Genomic DNA, 6,000 nt, shown 5'->3' with positions numbered 1-6,000 from the left:
AAAAAGAGATGCAGCAGCTCAGGACTGAGAGATTGTGAAGTTTTTTTTTTATTAGGAATGGTAGGCATTTTTCTAAAAGTAGGTGAGGAGGGTATCTAACAGTAGGATTTACATTAGAGTCCATGATATAGGGTAAGATGGTGGCTTGTATCTCAGCATTCACTGGATATTTAACAGTTCTAAGATGCTAATGTCTTATTTTAAAAGTCTTTTTTTTTTTTTGAGATGGAGTCTTGCTCTATTGCTCAGACTTGAGTGCAGTGGTGCAATCTTGGCTCACTGCAATCTCCGCCTCCTGTGTTCAAGTGATTCTCCTGCCTCAGCCTCCTGAGTAGCTGGGATTACAGGCCTGCACCACCACGCCCAGCTAATTTTTGTATTTTTAGTAGAGAGAGGGTTTTGACATGTTGGCCAGGCTTTTCTCTAACTCCTGACATCAGGTGATCCGCCTGCCTTGGCCTCCCAAAGTGCTGGGATTACATGCGTGAGCTACCATGCCTGGCCTAAAAAGTCATTTTTAATAAGACAGTTTACAAGATGTATTCATCGTTTACATGTAAACAAAGGCAAAATCGAAATTAAAAAATCTTGAAACAGTCAGTACCCAATGATGAGTAGAAAATAAAGTATAAGCTTGAACCCCTGTTCTAAATCTGGGTGAATGAATTATATCAAACCTATGTCATTTAAAATAATAAAGGTTGTTAAATTACTAAAATTTGAAAACTAGTGAAGAAAAGAAACCAAAATTGTAGGTCAGTTCTCATAAACTGGCCCACAAACATGTTTGATTCTGTATGCATCAAGTTTAAAATACACATGAATACCTTCGGCAGACCATGTGTTTTCCCTTTCTCCAACATTCAAACCACTCCCTGATCCTTTACATCTGACCTCTTTTAATATTAATTCCTGACCCCAGAAGTCTTTTGGCATATATTCAATGCAGTGATCAATTCACATATGACTATAGATATAAACAGAATGACGAAAGTTTAATTGAGGATAAAAAAGAAGACAAATATTTTATCCTTTATATGGTAAGACTGATTCACTATCATACTGATGTCAGTAGCTCATGAATTAATTTACAGATTCTACCTAACAAAATCCTAATAAATTTTGTAAGGTTTTAACATGTATGTGTGAACATACATATTCATGCTGTTACACATATAAAGAAAATTATAACAAAAGTGACCTATACCATCAGTGGTTTAACAGTTTTGGAAAAATTTATCCTGCTCTATACAACAATTAATTCTTTCCATATGTGAAAGTTACTTTCAAGTGGTTTATCTAAATGTGGAACAAACAGTGATTAGAGGACTCTGTGACACACTCTAATCATGGAATGAGAATGGCCTTCCTAAACATCATATGATATTCAGAAGCCTCCCCACCTCCTGCCAATAAGTCATAGGTTTGACTGTATAAGAACTTTATAAAGCTTTTATATGATCAAAGGTAGTAAAAGCTACAATATTTTTTAAACCTAAGAATGGGAGAAAATTATTGCAGCACATATAAACTATGGGATTCATATCCTTAACATAAAATTGCTCATAAAAATCCCTTAGGAAATGATGCTTTTCTCCAGCTCATAGTCAAAGGATATGAAGAGGCAACAGGTGACCAATAAATATGTGGTAAGTACTAAATCTCCCTACGATCATTATAAATACAGTTTAGGCCAATGAAATACTATTTTTTCAATATCAGATTAATAAAACTGCATTGAAAGCATAGGAAAAGATACTATGCACTAATTTAAAAGAGCATGAGTTTGTACAAACTGGTTTTTGTCAACTTCAGAATTTTAATTGGGAAATTTGTCAACTTCAGAATTTTAATTGGGAAAAGTAGAATTTTATTTTGAAGTTCAAAAACTCGGCACACAATGTCTTTCCCTCCAGATTCTATTATACACATAGAACAATGTAAATGATAGAAAAAAAAAGGTGAGGGTTTTGAGTGGATGAAATAATTTTGTAAAAGGCAAAACAGGGAAGAGTGTTCATTCATGAATTGTAGCAGAAGATGCTGCATGTTATATGTGAATGACTGAAGGGTTTGGGATCCAGTCTGCCCAAAGGATCCCTAGAGAAGGTCAGGCTTGGAGCTGGCTATGTACTGGCTGTGGCTTCTAAGAAGACATGATGAAAAGCCTCTTAAAGCCTTTGTATGTGAAAGTTATGTCAGTAGCCCTTGCCAAAAGCCTCCTCACTCTCCCCTCTCTTGTATAAGTAAATTGAATGGGATCCTTATTTCACACCATTAACAAGAATAAGTTCTAACTGAATAAAAATCTAAATGTAAATTACTGAAGCAAAAGTATTAGAAAAAATATAGTGGGATATGTTCATGACTTTGGTGTCAGACATGTCTTTCTAAAATATTCAAATACCATAAAGGAAAGATTGATAAAATTGACTGTCAAAAATTAGTGTGCTTTGGCTGGGTGCGGTGGCTCACGCCTGTAATCCCAGCACTTTGGGAGACCGAGGTGGGTGGATCATGAGGTCATGAGTTCAAAACCAGCCTGGCCAAGATGGTGAAACCCCGTCTCTACTAAAAATACAAAAAATTAGCAGGGTGCAGTGGCAGGCGTCTGTGATCTCAGCTACTTGAGAGGCTGAGGCAGGAGAATCACTTGAACCATGTGGCAGAGGTTGCAGTGAGCCAAGATCATGCCACTGCACTCCAGCCTGGGCGGTAGAGTGAGACTCTGTCTCAAAAAAAAAAAAAAAAAATTAGTGTGCTTATGGCCAGGCATGGTGGCTCATGCCTTCAATCCCAGCACGTTGGGAGGCCGAGGCGGGTGGATCACCTGACCAACATGGTGAAACCGTGTCTCTACTAAAAATACAAAATTAGCTGGGTGTGGTGGGGCATGCCTGTAAACCCAGCCACTTGGGAGGCTAAGGCAGGTGAATGGCTTGATCCCAGGAAGTGGAGAATGCAGTGAGCTGAGATCACGCCATTGCACTCCGACTTGGGTAACAAGAGTGAAACTCTGTCTCAACAACAACAAAAATTAGTGTGCTTTTAAAGAAAGTTAAAAGATAAGCAACAGGAAGGAAGAAACACATTTATAATATAACGGACACATGTAAGAACACATATAAGTCAATAAGTAAAGGACAAAGCAAGTATATAAATGTGGAAAGATGAGAATGGCCAAATTATGGAAGACATACAGATATCTAATAAATCTAAGTCTGCTTAACCTCATTAGTATTAAGTGATGCAAATTTGCTCATTTATTATTTATTTTGTAGAGATGAGGTCTCACTTTGTTGCTGAGGCTGGTCTCAAACTCCTGGGCTCGAGTGGTCCTCTTCCCTCAGCCTCCCAAAGTGCTGGAATCACAAGTTGAGAGATTCAAATTGAGACAGTATAATACCAGATATTGGTCGTGGTGTGGAGACAGGATTTCTCATCACAGCTACTTTAGAGGCAGTGAAGTTTTTAAAATGCTCACTATAGCCACTTTGTAGGGTATAGTTAGTATATGAAACACTGAAAACAACCTAAATTTCTATCAATAAAGTAATGACTAGGAGTTCTATGCTGGAGTTTAAAAGAATGGGCTGATAATATTGATATGAATTTGACTAAAGGACTTACTGGTTGAAAATGTAAAAATTTCACATACACTGTTGTATATTTAAAAATATATTTTATTTCTAATGCATTTATGGAAGTATGCAAATGCTTAGTGAACATTCTGAACAGACACCCAACTGATAAATGTTTCCTCTAGGAAGGGACTGGTATTGGATGTTCTGGTCAAAGGAAGATTTAGTGTTATTTGTACTGTTTGAAGTATTAAACTTCAATGTAATAATTAAAAAAAAACTTTAACATGAAAAAATTGAGTTTACAATGAACTGGACACCTAGAATGAAAAGTTGGCAGTCTAAGTTAAAACCTTTTTTTGGAATTCGGAGAATCTCTCCTTGACTTGCCAGCCCTTCCCAGGCATACAGATACCCTGGTAACCCTTCCCATTTAGGCAAACAGACCTACAGTGGAAATATACAAAGGACCCCCTGGCATTTACCTATGGTAATCAAACCATGTAATACTTAAATGGAAACTGATAGCTAAGTATCATCACTTGAAGAAAACTACCAGCATAATAAAGACCAAGAGATATAATTGAATCCTGAGTGGGGAAAGTCATGTAATAACAGAAGAAAATGAAAAATTGATTTTAGCCTGCAATTTGAAACTACAAAATAAAGGGAACAATTAGATAAGAACTCCTAAGAAATAAAAAAATACTGCTGTAATAAATTTAATAAAGGTTAGAAAGAAAAGAAACTTTAGATGCATAAATTAAAAAGAAAAATGAGAAAAAGGGACATGGAAATTTACAAGGTCCAATATCAATGTTTTGGGAAAAATTTCACAGAAAATATAAGAATGTATCAAATGAATGATTGAGGATCTTTCTAAACTGAAACAAGGCAAGCATGTTCAGCTTGGGTTAGTTCACTGAATGTTGTATAGGATGAACTAGGAAGACCACAACAGGAAAATCCAGAAATATGCTTGTGAAATTTCAGAATATTAAAGAAGAAAACACTCTAAAAGCTTTAAAAAATGATTAGGTAACCAAAAAAGAACGAGAATCAAGATGATTTTAGCCCTTCCTCCTATCAGAAATATTGGATAGAATACAGAATAGCACTTTACAACTTATGAGATAAAATTACTTTGGACCTAGAAGTCTGGTAGGCCAACAATATTTAAAGCATGAGGCCAAATATTGATGTTTTCAGTCATGGAATTTATTTCCATTATCCAGGATATTAAAGGATTCACTCAAGCAAAATGTAGATGAAAAAGGAAGAGACAGCAGGATAGGCTTAAGTGAACAGTGGTTGTAACCCAAAACTGGAGTTGAGGATTACAAGGATACCCACTTTGCAATAAGCGTAGAAAACAATCCAACCAAATTATTGGTAGACTAAGAATCCAGGGAGTCAGTGAAGAAAAACTTTTTGAAGGATAGAATGGGTTCCATTAAACAGAATTCATATGAAGTTGGAGGATCTTAGCAATATGATGGAGATAAAATTTTGTTCATACGAGAAGGAAAGATAATTACTGGCTCTGGAAAAGACAAAGGAAAAACCAAACTAGATATCATGGTCTTAACGTTAAGCAACTCCTCATGAAATGTTGCATGATTTTAGAAAACTGAAAAAGGAAAATCCATTTGATACGAGGATAGTTCCCTTTAAGTGAGTACTAAGATCATAACATTGGATGTGTAGAGGAGGAATGTAATCTTTACATATTACTTGGCTCTGGCTCTTCAGAGAATAACAAATGTTGGTAGTAATGCAATGCTATTTTATTTTCTACATTTAGAATATAGAAATCACTGAAGTATTTTCTATAACATAAATAGTAATGTGAAAGGCAGAATATAGCTGATTGATTGGATGGTGGAAGGTAGATGGGAAAATGAAAGATTGAAGCAAGGATAAGTGGCAATCTCATTGTGCAGAGGATATTCAAGAGATCTTCCTAAAGTTGATAGAATATGAAAATACAGGTTAGCTATATTTCACGTTAAAATGCAACAAATGTGATAAACTCACATGGGATGGGTTACATCCTTTTCTTTCATAAAAGACTTGTAAAGAGCGTATAAAAATAAATCCAGAAACAGCAACAGTAGTCAGGATTGATAGAAACCAAACAAAATTAGTTCAGGAAACAGGTTATTGATTCTTGTAACTAAAAAGCATTGAACATGTATGGCATAGTGTTAGGCTGGATTTAAGTGCTCAGACTTATCAGAGGTTTGTAACTCAGCTCTGCTTTCAGTAGTTTCCTTCTCTCCAGGTTCTGTCTCTTGGTGGGAAAGAAATGGCATCTGAGGATATTAGACTTAAAATGTCCATAAATATTTAATCTCAAAAGTAGGACAATATCTCTGTCTCTCTGCCTCCATGTCAATCCCTGGGAGGAAAATATGAT

This window comes from Symphalangus syndactylus, chromosome 13 (genome assembly GCF_028878055.3).
Source record: "Symphalangus syndactylus isolate Jambi chromosome 13, NHGRI_mSymSyn1-v2.1_pri, whole genome shotgun sequence".
Lineage (NCBI taxonomy): Eukaryota > Metazoa > Chordata > Mammalia > Primates > Hylobatidae > Symphalangus > Symphalangus syndactylus.
The sequence above is the reverse complement of the archived record's forward strand: the minus strand, read 5'-3'. Positions refer to the sequence as shown.